Below are 16,405 nucleotides of genomic sequence, written 5' to 3' on the forward strand. Positions count from 1 at the left end.
AGTTTCTTAGATGAATGGCATAGGAAGCCCCTGCCCCATCCTGGGGCTCAGTTTCCCCAATTTTTAAATAAGGGATTTGAACTAGTTCAAAAAATATCTGATGATACATTTTAGGACTAAACCAAGCACAAATTGTGTTGAAGAAAAGTATCGCAAAAAACCACAAAAATAATAGAAGAGGTATCAATGTTTCCCTGTGAGTGGGCACTGAATGGGAAAGAGGTGAGGATTTTCACACCATGAAACGGATGATTAACTTCAGTGTTGTTTGCATTGAAAAGAAAAGGTTCAGAGAAACTGGTTTATATCTGAACATGGTGGAACCAATGTCTTCTTGGATACTGTCTTTCTTCATCCTCAAAATATCACGGAACCCTAGACTCCCTTCCAGTCACTGCGTCTGTGAGTCAAGGTCACCATTTCCCCACACTACTTGCTCATTTATTGATGGTCCCCTCCCTGGATCACCAAATAGGAGTGACTCTCAGAGTCAGTCCCCGCCAAAGCCGCCTTCTCCTTAAAACCAATCCCATCCCTTTGCCTCTGCGATTAACCATTTATTTCATGCTTCCTGTGGACGGTTTTTGGTGCTTGGTACAATGTTGGCTCAGCGATTTGAGGTAACATTTCTGAGTTGGAGACCTTGGCCAATTTATTTTATCATTCTGAACCTCAGTTTTCCCATCTGCAAAGTGAGGTTGATCATTTCACTCCTGGGGTTTTCTTTCCCCAAATTCATAACCTCGGTTTTAATCAAGAGAAAATATCAGACCAACCCCAATGGAGGTATTTAAAAAAAAAAAAAAACACTCTTCAGATGTGTCCAAGTCATGAAAAGCGAGGACAGTTTGAGAAACTGTAACTGTCACAGATCAGAAAGGTCCAAGGAACCATGGTGACTCAAAGTGATGTGTATTCTGGACGGGATCCTGGAATAGCAAAAGGGGATCACAGGTAAACTGTTGAAATCTGGATTAAGTCCGTTTCAATGTTAATTAAGTTGTTTCAATGTTAATTTCTTAGATTTAGAAAATCTGGCTGGCAGGTAGGATGGTCTACAACTACTGAAAGACAAACCTTCACAGGCCACAATGAAGAGCAGAGAGAGGCCACAGGCAGTCTGGGACACTTGATGGGCTCTCAAGCACTCCTCTCCTTGCAGAAGAGGAAGGTGCTCCTGTGGTTGCTTTGCCACCTCGTCCAGTGCGCAGATTCATTTGACTTCAATCCAAAAAGAAAAAGGAAAACACAAATAACCCCTGAAGTCTGTAATCTAGACAAATGGAGTGCATCCTAGCAGGGCGAGGAGCAGGGATACTATTTCAACCAAGTCTTCTGAGAAAACCAAAGGGGAATAAAAGAAGAATGGCACTCAGCATTGCTGTCTGCCTTGGGTGTCAATCGTTGCCTGAATTTGGCAGGCGCAGTGCTGGAAGTCTGGCCGTGGAGGTAGAAAAATCTCAGCTCGGGTCCTGCCAACCACACATTGCCACACACACAAAAGTACATTTTTTTCCTCCCTGAAGAAGAGCTGTTCCCCAGGGGAGTGGGAAAGGATTTTAGAGGTCAGTGTGGAAGCAAATTGTCTGGAATTTTCTGGAGCAAAGACAGCCAATCAGCCCGTGCCTTCCGCCTTAGTTCCTCACACACTGGACACATGAACCTTACCTATCCCAACACATGGGGACAACAGGCACATTTGTGCTCTAAAGCCTGTCTCCTTCACACACATCCTTAAACATCTTCATGAGACCACTTTGTCATCTTGAGCAGGAGACCGCTTAAAAGGCAGGGGTCTCTCAGGGTGAAAGATCTACCACAACCAAATAGCAAGCACTGGACTTTTGAAGGAAATTTGAGATGTGTGAAAGTGACTTTCCCAGGCTTTTCAGTGGCTGCAGGGTGGGCACCCACTGGACTTAGTGTGCAATCCTGTCCTCCTGTTGATTGTCCTGCCTTGCTGGACTACCAAAGTTCTAAATAGGCTCTTCTGCCATTCCCATCATTTCTCTCCCCAAACCAGCACTGGTGTCCTGCTGGGTGCAGCACTACTTCCTAGAGTGTGGCCCTGAACTGAAAAATGAACCCATGGCTTAGGAATGAGTTAGAAGAGAAAGTTCCTGGCTTCATTCACCTAAGACCTATGGAATGAGGATCTTCTGAGTGTGGGGTCTGGAAATTGTATTTGACAAGGTGTCAGCGTCACTCTGAGGCCTGTTCAAGTTAGAATCACTGGTCTACAGCATGAAGCTCAAACTCCTTCACCTGGCTATTAACACTCATATTCAAACCCCCAGACAACCCTCCAGGATACTCTTGCAAAAACATGATACTGACGTGGATGGCTTCACTGGAGCTACAGATCTGCTCCCATATCTCACACACTTTTCTCCAACTAAAGATGGAGTCTTCCATCTGCCCGAGTTAGCACACTTGTCAATGTCCCCTCTTGGGAGCACACCACTGTCCAGATCATCTAGACTCCACCCAACATGGTAAGTCTCATACCAGGGGGCTTCAGGACTTGTGGGCACAAGGTGTCGTGGTTGGACAGGGCTCCTTCACAGTCTGGTGGGTGATTCTCCTTCTCGTAGTGATGACTTGCTGATTCAGACTTTTCAGGCCAAGACTGCATTCAGAAGCCCAGCCACTTCCACCAGTGTGACAATCAGGCCTGGAGGCTAGCTCCAGAGGTGCCCTGTCCTCAGGTACATACTGCAGAAATCAGCTGTGTTTTATCACCAACCAAGAACCCTGAGGAGGAAAGGATGGCTGGACCAGCTTTGCTAACAGTGAATTTTCATCTGAAGTCCTTCCCTACTTACTGGTTGACTCTAGAAAGGACCACCCAACCCATTAAAAAAAAAGTCTGCTAATACTGAACATATAAAAGAGAGGAAATGGGGGTTTTGATCACTTTCTTTCCCAGAATTTTTCTAAGTTCCTGTGCAAAATGACTGAAATATTATAACTGCAGGAGAGAGTATTGGCCAGCCAGGAATCCAAAGGTCAGCCATGCAATCAGGAGACCAGAAGCTCACTCCCAGAAAACTGGACAAGACCCTCCTCGTTCCTTGGTCCTCCTAGAATTGACACTGTCTTAGCTTCTTCTCAGCTCCTAGCCTGCCATCGGCTCTAGTTTCCCGGAAAATTCCTGTCTCCCAGGCTCCCGTACTAGAACCTGCTTGATGGTCTTGATTTCCCCAATTTGACTCTTCAGAGAACTCAAAGGAACCTGTATTAGGTCTAATCCCTCTGCCCCTATGGGAGGGAATTTCCTGTCCCACAGCAAGCCCCTTAGCTGACAAGCCTTGTGCTGCCCCCTTGAAAGTGTCATCATCAAGTCTAACTACTGCCATTCTCTGCACCAGGAAGAAGGGAGTGTCTGAAAAGACCCTGAGATAAGTATCAGCCATGTGCATCTATTTTCATAAGAACAAACATCAAACCAAGCGATCGCAACCCTCAGATGTCCAACTCTCTCTATTGGCTATCTATGGCTACAGAGGCATTATCCAAAAATAGAGTTTAAAATATCAATGACTAGTTAGTGGTCCTCACTGTGTCTGTGGGTGAGGAACTTGGGAGAAGTTTGGCTGCTCACTCCTGCAGATATTGAAAAACTTACTGGGGCCAGAGGAGATGCCAGGGAGACCCACTCACATGGTGGCAGGTGGGCATTGACTGTTGGTTGGGAGTTTCAATTCTCCTTCATGTTCTAAACATTACATGGGACATAATTATTACTTAAAAAAACAGTATGTACCTAAAATTCAAATTTAACTGTGCATTATATATCTGCTATATTCTATATAATATATAATGTATTATAGATCATATATACATATGTGTTTTTGTATGTGTGTGTGTATATATATATATATATATATATATATATATACACACACATATATATTTGCCCTCCATTGTCAATATAACACGACATTGGTTGCCTCCATCATGAGGTCAAGGAATACTGTACTCGTTGTTTAAGCCAGCCTTGCTTCAGGGGCACCTATATATAAGACTGACTAACAGGAATGGTGTTTCATTGAGCCCACATTTGGGTGCTGCTCACCACAGCTTTAAACAGATTGATCCAGCAAAAGTCTCAGATACTGAAACAAGGAGATCCAGGAACATAGTTGGCAAAGCACCTTTTTTTTTTTTTTTTGAAAGCTTATTTTTGATCAAACAGAAATTTAAAGCATTGAGAGAATGGAAAGAGAGAAAAAAATAAAGGCATCAATTGATTGCCATATTTGTATATAGATCATGTGAACATTAGTTAATTTGAGCATGAAATTTTATTTTTAAAGATAAATACTTCAATTTAAGACTTAAAGGATTCATTAATTCTCTGTGTTGAGACACAATTTGCTTCTTCTTAAAGCCCACTTTAAAAAAAAAAAACTTTTTACATATAAAAATTAAGAGAACTCATAGTTGATTCATGAAGAAATAGGAACAGTACCAGGCACAGAGGGGAAAAAATCATAAAAATAAAAATAAAAACCTATCCCACAGCAAGTCCCTTAGCTGACAAGCCTTGGGCTGCCAGTATCAGGCACAGAGGGGGAAAAATCATAAAAAATAAAAACCTAAGGCATTTACTGGCCAATTCCATATTCACTTTTTAGCAGAAGGAGGTGAACTGTCTCTCAGTGTTTAAGTGAATAGGTGGGGCCTGGCCAGGGCTCTGCCTGGTAGATTCCAGGGTTTCTGCCATCTTATTTGGGGGGTTTGTTAAAAAATAAGATTAATGTATTTTCAAACATTATAGCAGGTTAGAATCTATACTGTGATCTTCCTTATCAAAGATATTACAAACTCACTCTTTACCTGTCTAAAAAGGGGGAAAGAAAAGATGCACGGAAAATGTCAGGCTTTCAACTTGATAAAATATTCTATCTAAATGTAGATTCCTGGAAAAATGGCCCAGGAAATTTACACCCGCCATGCAAATGTGGGCAGCAGGCGGGTGTCCAGTAGGGACTACCGCAGGGGGGGAGAGTGTGCGTTGGGCTCCAATTCAGTGTCCACATCAGTGGCAGGGACCCTGGGACCCCTGCCCTGGGCCTGCAGACCAGGCAGCCCTGCCCATGTGCTCTTCTGAAGGCGTACCCTCCACTTGGCCTTGGCCACCCTCAGACTCATTTCCCAGCCCCTGAGGAAACTCCAGCCAACAACTTTCTTAGCTGAAAATAAATTAGACTGTCAATGGGGAAGATATTTACTAGGAAGGAAAAAAATGCATTTCGTTTCTCAAGTATAAACATTAAGAGACTACTGCAGGGCTCAGACCACCTGCACTCCAGGGTCCTAGCCGCCCTGTGCCTGTGGAACCGTGGAGTGGAATCAGATGTTCAAAATGATAATCATATAAATAGCTGTTGGGATATGGGTCAGGCAGTAAGTGCGGCACCGTAGGCAGGGACCTGGGAGGTGGGCAGTCTTTAGAAAGACGAGCAGGCGTGTTGGACGTTTGCTCTCAGCACTGAGAACTGTGCTGTAGAATTTGTACTGATGAGTGAAGGTTGAAGCAAAGTGAACAAACGAGGTAATTTAAAAAAATTCTCCAGACTGGTTCATAGTGTTACGTTTCAACTTCAAGAGATGAGGGTGTGAGTGACATTCAAGGTTAGACCTGGGCCATCCCTGGGAAGAGGAAGAGGGGCAAAGCTTGAATGGCCACTCAGCAAGTACAGGTTGTGAGTGGGGTCTGTGTGTGTGCATGTGTGTGTGTGTGTGTGTGTGTTGGGGGCACTTTGTATTTTCACAAAGATGGCCAGCACAGATGATGTAGCCTGAGCCCAAACAGTGATTCTCAAGCCAAGGACCCTAAGCATCCTGATGCCCAGGCCACACCCCTACACCCATCAAGTCAGAGCAGAGGGTGGACCCAGGGAGCACTTTTTAAATTCCCTTGGTGATTCTACTGTGCTATGAAGAATGAGAAAACTAGTGACCTTCTGGAACATTCCCAACATTCAACAAGCATTGGAGTCACCCATTGAGTTGTCACAAAGGCCTATGATAATTCACAAGTCCTGGGACCCAGAAATATTCTTCTCAAACAGTACCCTAACCAGCCATGAGAGAGCTGGGCCTGGTCCTCATTCATAACATTCCCAAAGACCATTTTCAGTTCAGAGGTGACCAACACAAAGATGTCACAATGGGCAATAGAGGGGGCCATGGGAAAACTGGAGGGGGAGGGCCAAGCCTCAGGTTGACAGTGTCATGTACACCCTCGCATAAGGAGCCTAGAGATGCTGCAGGATTCATTGTGACTTGGACAATTGCCCTTGACTGGAGCAGGGCAGTGAAGTTCTCCTCAGACTCAATCAAGAGGGAAAATAAGCTACTTCCAATTTGGGTCACACTCAGTCACATAATAACTATCCTGTTCATCAGGTCTGTTAGAAAGCAAGCCAAAGGACATTCCATAAACTTGGGTTAAGTTCCAGTAAATTTTTTTTTCCCAGTGAGAAAAGAACTTGAGTTTTAAATAAAGGACATAGTAACACTTATTTTGACTTCTCCAAATAGAAGCATGCTCACCTTTTCAAGTCTGAGCAGCATCCTGAAGACTGGAGGCTTCTGAGTAATTGTAAATTTTGAAGGCACAGATGTCAGTGTCTATATTCTGTCTCTCTGTCTCCTCCTCTCCTCCTCCCTCTCTCTGTACCTCTCTCATCGTCCATCCATCTGTCAATGTGTTTATCGATGTACATATTCCTTCTCTTTTCAACTCAGAATAAGGAGATATCACTGAGAGCTCCTCTCTGTTCGACATGATAGGTTTTGACATCCCACTGTCTCCATAGCTTCTTCTAAACCATGGCCTCTCTGAGGCTGAAGCCATCAGGAGGAGAAGGAGGAGCAGAAGAGAAGAAGTTCTGGCCAGAGGAGGCTTTTAAAGGAATTCAAGTGAGCAGTTAATTTCCCCGCACTGGCATGCAGCCAGGCTAGCCGGGTTAACACCTAGACTTTTGCAACAAGTAGCCTGGGACAGGGAGTGGTGAACCCCACGATTTGGTCCTTATCTCTGATGGTGCCCCTGGCGTCCCGTGGCTCAGTCCTGACTCATGGGACCAGTCCTGCTGCCAAGCCTCCTGCTTACTTCCCAGGGACCTGGAGTCACCTTGGAAGGTTTTCTGTCCAATAACTGACTAAGCGGACCATCTTCCTGCATCAGATAGGAAGAGTGCTTGGGGCCAAACTGCCGAGCACACACGAGAAAATGTCCACATACCGAAACTGGTAGGTTGTAGCGGTCTTTCCAGAAAACATCCCCCAGAATTTCCTCCATTATCTCAGATGAAAAATTGTTTAATCATTAAACCTTAGAGCAAAAAGACATCATCATGTGTCCAGCCCTTTGGGTAGAGGAAGTTCAACCGATACCTAAGCCATTGATTATTCTGCCTCTGGATCATGTAGCTTGCTCACAGAGGGCCTGTGACTGCACTTGGGGTCTCTTGGCTCCCAGTCCAACTTCTCTGATAGGTACCCGGGATGAACTTGTGCAAGAATTCTGGAACATTCTAGATCTAAGCTGACCCCTCTGGTAGTCACTAGTGTCTATGGCTATCGAGGACTTTAAATGTGGACATATCAATTGAGATTTTTTTTTTTTAGTTGTTGATAGGGCTTTCTTTTATATATTTATTTATATGTGGTGCCGAGAATCGAACCCAGCGCCTCACACATGCCAGGCAGGTGTGCTCCTGCTGAGCCGCAGCCCCAGCCCATCAATTGAGATTTGACATGAGTGTAAAATGCACACCAGGTTTCAAAGACGTGGTGTGAAAAAAGAATGTAAAATATCTTGTTGATTTGGCAAGCTGATTGTGTTTCAAAATTATAATATTTTAGATATATTGAGCCAAATAAAATATTTTACTAAATTGGTCCCTTTTTTTAAAAAAAAAATCTTTTTAATGTGGCACTAGAACATTCAAAATTATGCATGGCTCGCATTGTATTTATGTTGGACGGCACCGTTTGAGATACATGAACCCGGGTTCCACCCAAGCTGGGAAACAGTTACTTCATAAAAAGAAAATATAAAGTGACACCCCTGCTGCACGACCAGCCTTACCTACCGTCGTCTCCTCTGGAATAATGCAATAACCCAACCACTCCTCTCAGACTCTCCAAACTGCCCTCTTCAACCCAACCAGAAGACGCTGGTGAAAACACAGTCTGAACCCGCTTGAAACTGGGCAGACGCCTCAATTGCAGACCCTCCTTCCCCATGTGCCTTATTCAGAGACTCAGTTTCCTTCCTGCCTCTCTGTGGTCCCCTCTGATAAAAACGCCCTTCTTCTCCTGGCTGCCTCAGAAACAGGTCATGTTGAGAACTCAGCCTAAGGCTTCCCGATTCCTCCCACCCCTACTGCTTCTCTCCTGGGCCCCAGTCGCACCTGCCTACAGCTGGATCCCAGGACACTGCTGAGCCAAACCCTTTGGTGTGACTCACTTGTATTCCTACTCCTGTTGGAATCCCAGGTCCAGCCCAGGGCCAGTCCTGGAAGAGAAGGAATTTAGGTTCACGTAGAATGAGAGACTATTTTTGTGTGTGCAGGTATCCAGAAGATTCCTTTTTTCAGTCCCTAGAATGTGGGTGCAGAAAGTAAGGGAGACCTTAAGACATTGCCTGGAGTCTATTTAGCAACCTAAAATCCTAACAGAAGATTCCAGAACAGCACATGAAGTCTGAGTGAAGGTGGAGAGCTTTGCTAAGTACCACCCACCCGGCCCAGAGTCAGCTAAGCCGTGGGCTCCTGCTAGACTCCTTCTACCTGACTCCTGTGTGTTTGGACACCCATACTATTTGAACACTTCAGCAACATTTTCAAATGTCTCCCATGCACCACGAATTCAGCTCATCAGCAAATGCTTTAAACTAACTCCCAGAGATATCTGGGATCATCTCATTTTTTCCATTTCTCCTACTGTCTTCAATTCCCTTCCTGGGGCAGCTGGATTGCCTCCCACCTGATGTACCTGTTCAGACCCATAATTCCCCTCAGCTATTCCACTCAGAGGAGCCAGAGTGATTTTATTGAAATGCAAATAACATGACCTGGACATCTTACTCAGTCACACCCCTGCCCACACCTGCTCCCCCAGCTCCTCCTCACATCCTCCATAGTCCAACTCCTGCCACCCCACACCTCCACCTTCCCCTTCCACCCCGCCCAGCTCCACTAAGCTGGTGCCTCTTTCTGAACATTGTCCGCTCATTCCTGCTTTGGCTGTGGACTGGCTGTCTCTCCAGCCTGAAATGCTCTCCTGCCAATCTTATGCATAGCTGTCACCTTTTGTCATGTAGATTTAGCTCAGATGTCACCTCTTTGGAGAGGTCTTACATGAACAGAGAACCTGAAGTTACCACTTAGTCACTCTCTGTCACATCCCCTATTGTAATTCTTTGCTTAGTGATTATCACATTTTTTTTCTTTTTTGATTAAGTTTATTCTTTCTTCTCTCATTAAATTGTTGGCTCCAGGAGTACAGGGACATTGCCTTTGTTCTTATTAGCTAGAAGGATGACTATCCCATTAGCCAAACAAATAAATGTTTCTTGCAATAGTAGATATATTATTTTTAAATAAATGATAAAATATCAACATATTGACACTCTATCTTAACATTGATTATTAAGAAATTAAAAATTAAATGGCTTTGCAAACTAGGCAACCTGAATCCTTTAGATATCCAATGCATTGCATTATTTAAAGATGTTGTTGAATATAATAGTTGGGCAGTCACTCTATGAAACTCTATGAAGCTGTTTCCTTATAAACAACAACAAAAAATAGTGATAATTTTTCTTTGCCTTGCTCTCCAATACATATGCATAATTTTTTTCTAAGAAGCTCCTTGAAAATATTAAAAAATGCTATGTCTTAGTGGACTTCTCAGAATGATGAGCACAAACACACTTTTAAACTCACTATAGAAACTTGAATTGCCTGCACAAGATATAAGAGGTGATTTCACTAAAAGGGTTGGCAGCTCCCCCTTCCAGCTGGGCAAAGAGATGATTTATATTATGAACCAATAAGGCTAATGTTCTCCACAGCTCACTTTTGTGCATGGGGAAATCCTATTTTCAGGTCAAATTGATGTGGACACGGACATTACCCCACTAAACCTCAAGCAGAATCTGAAGCGACTCTATCTCTCTCTTTGACAATTGAGGTCAGATCAGAGACTGCAGAGAACAGAGAGCCAAGAATAATTGCAAAGAACATTCAGCTGGTGGCTTTAAAATGCAAACACTCTTGACTCTGTATGTGGTGGGAGGCTTCCTGTTATCACTGTCATTTTAACTATAGACCCTTAATTAATTTACAGTTCCCTGCTGCAGACCCTAAATGGCAGAATTTACAAGAAGCTTCTCTGCTTACAGACAACTTCAAAAGTGACTGGTATTGTAAACAAAATACAATCAGGGTGCACCCAATGAAAGGGAATCAGGTGTTCCTCAAACATACAAGAGGCCTACAAAACATTTCATGAACCAATGTAAAAATAAATGAATAAACAAAGGAAAAGCAGGGTCTGAATTTGCTTAAAACATAGAGTTTGTTTGATGGCATTTTCTAAGGGGTTGAGGTCTTATCACACATGCCTTGGTGTTTGGTGATTTATATTCGTTAAATATAATCAGTGAAACAAGAGCTTAGTTTTCATGACAGAATGTGTCCAGTAGTTCTAAACAGATTGTTGTGAAGGAATCATTAAGCTACAGTATAAACACATACATACAACAGGTGGATGCAACTCACCTCTAGGCCAGGGTCAGGCTTCCGGGATGCAGGTGGGCCATTGAAGCCAAAGCAAATGAAGAAATACAGACAGGTACATCCCTCAGCAAGATGGACATCCCAGGACTTTCCCTATGTGCATTACCCTTCATCCAGAGCAGCTAAATGAATGAAAAGAGCTTAAAATTTAACTCAAGTTTTAAAAGGACGTGCATATCTGGGTTCTGTGATTCTTCTAGTGATCCTGTTGGACTGAGCACCCCGAGGTCCTAGTCCAGAAAGAAGGCGTTCACTGACCTAAATAGAAATGCAGTGATCTGAGGAGACCTTCCCAACTCACCAGGTGACCTGGGCTTCCAATTCTTGTGCTCTCGTACACAGTGACTGGGGCATCAGGCTTTAAGAACACTAAGGAGACTTCCTGTTGGAAACACTCTTAGCTTTTGGCTACATCTACCTTCTGTCATTTGGCTAAAATAAACAGACAAATAATGACTTATTCCAGGAATGCTCTCCTGCACCCGAACATGTGGCTTCCCAGGTGGTCATGGCTGGACCTGTGGGCTGCAGGCCACCCCAAGCAGACGGAGGGACAGCTGAATGCCTGGGTGGCTTCCATGTCCTGCCAGATCCTGTGCCTGGAGCACTGAGATCCCAGTTGTCCCTCCCAGACAGAGAACGTGGCACATGCTCTCCTCTTGGTTGAAGGTTGCTGGGTTCCAGCTGGGAACAGGCTGGGAAGCGATCCGACCTGACCAAGCCCTGTGGGCTGCACACACCAGGGTGTAATTAAAATTTTGCTTCAGGTGGAGAAAGCGTTAGGACCCACCCTCTGCCGTCCCCCATCTCCCAGGTCTGCTTGCCAACTTGTGCTCCCTGGCATCGCTGGACCCCACGGTGAGAATCAGCAAGGACCTCTTCTGGTTTTCACTTTTGCATTCCTTGCTTGAGGCAAGACAATCACATGGGACCAAATCACCTCTCTCCACTTGGCTCTGATTCCAGGCAGCCCTGGGCAACTGACCTGATTTCTTTCATGGTGTCTGAGCTTGTACAGAGCGCTGCTAGAGCTTGCCTGGGATATTATGCAGCATGTCATCATTTGATTGGAAATAGATCTCTCTTTCTGACCGTGTAGGACCCATTCCTCATGGGAACATCTTTCCAGGATAGTACTCTGTGGACCACCAGAGACTTGACAAGAATTGATTTGCACCTGGGAAAATTTCAATCACCATCTGGAACCAACTCAACAAAGGAAACCTGGGCTCCTCATTTCTGCATTTGTTTCTCAAAGCCAGGGGGAGACAAGCCACACCTCTGAGGAACAGATTAAAGAGCCTCCTACTTTCAAGGTCATACAAGTATGGGGTTAGCATCTGTGAGTGCCACCTTAAATTTTGTGTCCCTGGTGTCTTAACTGCCTAGGGAAGTCTCTGACCTGCTGTTTCCATTAAAATGTGCAACTAACATAGTTCAGGTTTATTTTGAAAATGCAAAGAAATCATATACAGCCATGCATTCTTAATGTGGGACCTATTCTGAGGGGTGCATCATTTGGTAGTTTTGCAAACCAGATGATTCTTGTTTGATGATCCCACGAGGTGATAGAATCTTAGGGGGCCACCATCATAATATATGAAACCCATTGTTGACCTAAACCCTGTTATGGGGGCCTGACTGTATACAAACAGGCAAGGACTCTTTCTGATAACCCTTTCCATCTCATCAGCTAAAACTACCAGGAATTCTCAATAAGATTTATTACAGCAAGAGAAAGTTTCATCTGAAAGAGTTTCCATCCACACAGTAGATGTAATAAACAAAGTAGTTATTTAAAGCAGTCTACACAAGCAAACCACAAGAAAAAAATGACCCAATGCTAAAGCAAGCCTCCCCTTACTATGGGCATGGGGCTTCTCCTGCCCTACTTCAGGTCTCCAGAGTGGCCACAGTCATCCTTCACCATTCTTGACAGCATTTCCCAGCTAAGACTTTGGACAGAGTGCATCTGCCACCACCTGAATCCTTGCCTCAGTCCCCTGATCCTAGAGTCCTGCATCCTGCTGAAAGTCAGGAAAGGTCCCTTCCCAGGGATCATCTGAAAAGCTCCTGCCTTTTTCCATGTCCCAAATTCTATTATGAAGGTGATAGAGGTCATATAATCTGTCCTATAAAGAATTTAAAAACATCTCAGATTAGTGTAACCAGAAAAGTCCCTCCCATGCAAGGAATCCATTGATTTCTCATATTCTTGGACTGCTCGACAGCAGAATCCTGGAATTTTGCCATGGAACTGTTTCATGTTCATCATATATAAGTCATAGATGTGCATGATTTATGTGCTGAGCTGCAGATAATTGTCAATCTCTAAGAGATCTTTTTCTTTTGAGTGTCTGTCTCTACATTTTTTTTTTTTTAGATTCATTTTATCTCCTATGCATTCTGTCAAAGTGCAGCGGAAGTAAAACTTCAACGAGTGCCTAGTCACGAGGCCACCATGTGCCTGAAACTGCTGGAATAAGCCCTTCTCAAGTGTTTTCTCCAAACAGTGTAAGGCAGATTATGATTCCCTTTACAGATGAGATGACTGAGGCCCCATGGAGCTTATGAACCTTTCAAAGCAGGCTGAGAACAGGAATTTGAATTTGAGTTTATTCAATGTTCAGATGGAGCGTTTGCTATGCCAACATTGGGGCAGGTATGTAGTTTTTCTCCAAACATGGGTTGGTTTTGTTCTTCCTAGAAGGGACGTTCCTCCTTCTCTCTGAAACTTCTTGAACTATTGCAGCTACATGGATTCTCTAACTTCTAAATAGCAGTGATCTGGTGTGTAGAACATTAGCTCTCAGGTTGTGATTTTCCTGAGTGACTCTGCTGTGTGTAGAATAGCATCTGTAAGACTGTGTCTGCTGTGAGTGACTTCAGGTGTACAGAACAGCAGGTCTCAGGTGTGATTGCCCTGAGTGACTCTATGGTGTGTAGAACTGCAGTGCTCCAGAAGGTTGAATCTTCCAACACATCGGCCAATGTCTCTCCAAGGAGGATTCTGTACCGACTGAGCCAAGTAAATTAGCCCCAGATGATGTGATCCCCTGCTGCAGTCTGGCTGGACACAAAAAACTAGGAGGTCACGAGCCACTTGTAGCTTCAAGCAGGAAGAACTTTATTCCAGAACCCACGCGGACTCAACGGGAACTCCGCGAGAACTCAAAAGTAGTGGGCACCCGAGGCAGCAGGAGCCCCCCTTCTGGCAAAATGCCAGGCACCATCTTGACCTGGACGTGGCTCTCAACAATTCCCGTGAGCACATTCAGAAGAACAAGTGTCCAAAAGATGCAGAGTCCTAGGAGATGGAGAGCCAGGGAAGCTGGGTCTGCTCTGGTGTTTACCTATGTTCTGTGAGGTTTAGGAGCTCATTCACTCCATAGTGAACATCACAATGAAATCCTTGTCTGAAAATTTGGCAATGTTGGTTATTTCATTTTGCTTTCAGGTAGTTGCTTTTCAGTGTATAATTTCTAAAACGTACATTCAGATTTGCATCCGTATTTTAAATTCAACATCTACCAAACCAGTGTAAATGCTAACACTGCAAAGTTATTTTATGGGAGTAAAACAAAGCTTTGAACCATCTTATTTTGCAGAACAATTAATTGCATTTGACTGTGCACACAAAGTTTAGCTATGATGTGAGTCTGGATCTGTCGGCTACTGTGAAGCTGGAAGATCAAGATGTGCAGGCTGCAGCCAGGAAAGAGCAGGTGAGATGGGAACCGGGGAGGAGACCAGGGCTCACTGACGCACACAAGGCAGGAAGGAAGGAGGGAAGAGGGGTCAGGTTTGCCGGGCAAGGAGAGGCCTTAGGTTACAGAAAACTGAGTGGAAGTCTGTGAGTCCGATGTCCACTATGAAATCAGTGTATCAAAGAAGACCTTGAGTTTCAAGATGAAGCCCAGGCACCTTCCAGAGAACAAGGCCAGTGGGAAGGCAGCACTACAGGATGCAAAGGATTCTGCAGGAGTTCAAAGGAACTGATATGGGCTGGATTGTGGTCTCCAAAACTTATGTGCTTAATTTCTAACCCCTAATAACTCAGAACGTGACTGTGTTGGAAACAGGGCCTTCAAGGAGGAAATTAAAGTTAAACAAGGTCATTGGGGTTAACCCTAATCCTTAGGACTGGTGTCCTCATAAAAAGGGGAATGTGGACTCACAAGAGTTAGCAGAGGGGTGTGTGTGCACAGAGGGAGGACTATGCCAAGGGGCAATAGAGGCAGCTGTCTGCAAGCCAAGGACAGACCCTCAGAGGAAACCAGCCCCACTGCCACCTTGACCCTGAACTTCCAGCTCCAGGACTCTAAGCAAGTGCATCTGTTGGTCACCCACCCAGCCTGTGGCCCTTTGGTCTTGCAGCCCTGGCAGACGAATACAGGGTCCACGCTGGGAAACACTTCTGGGATTTATCTTGGTAACAAACTCCAAACTCTGACCAGTTCATCTACTGAATTTTTATTGACTCTATTTAAAAAAAAATTTTGGGGGCTGGGGATGTGGCTCAAGCGGTAGCGCGATCGCCTGGCATGTGTGCGGCCCGGGTTCGATCCCCAGCACCACATACCAACAAAGATGTTGTGTCCGCCGAGAACTAAAAAATAAATATTAAAAATTCAAAAAAAAAATAAATAAAAAAAAATTTTTTTTAGTTGTAAGTTGGACACAATACCTTCATTTTATTTAATTTTATGTGGTGCTGAAAATAGAACCCAAAGCCTCGCACATGCTAGGTGAGAGCTCTACCACTTATCTACAACCTTGGCCCCTTGACTTGATTTTTGATAACTTCTTATTCCAGACCTTTTTGGGGTTATTCTTGTTTTGTACTTTGTGTTCTTCTTTAATATTAAGAGAATTGCATTGCCGTTGGATTATATTTGATTCTTATACTTTTCTAATATGTTTTGAATAAATTAACGTAGGACTAAGGAAGAGAAGAGCTCGTCCTGGATCCCCCACCCCCGCAGTGGTTCTGGGGGACTATCTGTACACTAACATAATAATTTTTCTAATTTACCATGTTTTCAAGATGACAGCAGCAGCTGAAGTCAAGCAAGACCAGAATAAGCAAAACCCATTTTTAATTAATAGAACTAACCAGATCACCTCCCATAAGCTCCCCAGGAAGCTTCTGGGGTTTGGTAGCAGGAGGCTATGTGCATTGGCAGAGGATTGGGGAGGGAAAGTGCGACTTCCAAAGTGGCCAAAACACGTGACTGCACTTACATTTCCAAAACTTTGGCTCTCAGGAAGGCCACCCCTGGCCCTTTTAAACGCACCGGTCACTTAGACGTCTGGTCTCCAGCCACCTAAGACACACACATCAAGCTACCCTTCCTATACTGAAAGTAGTTTCTTTTCTACACCTGCCACTAAAGTCAAATAATTGGAAGAGAACAATAGGGTGACAGATTGCTTGTTCTAAATAATTGGATCAACAGAGCAGCAAACAGTGAGTTCTGACAAAAATATTCCTCCAAGGGTGTTAAACTTCAGTAACTCCCTGGACAAAGAGAAGCTGTGCTGTGTCTTCCAGGGAGAGGGGCTGTTGGAAAACCAGGGTG

Source organism: Urocitellus parryii, chromosome 6 (genome assembly GCF_045843805.1).
Source record: "Urocitellus parryii isolate mUroPar1 chromosome 6, mUroPar1.hap1, whole genome shotgun sequence".
Lineage (NCBI taxonomy): Eukaryota > Metazoa > Chordata > Mammalia > Rodentia > Sciuridae > Urocitellus > Urocitellus parryii.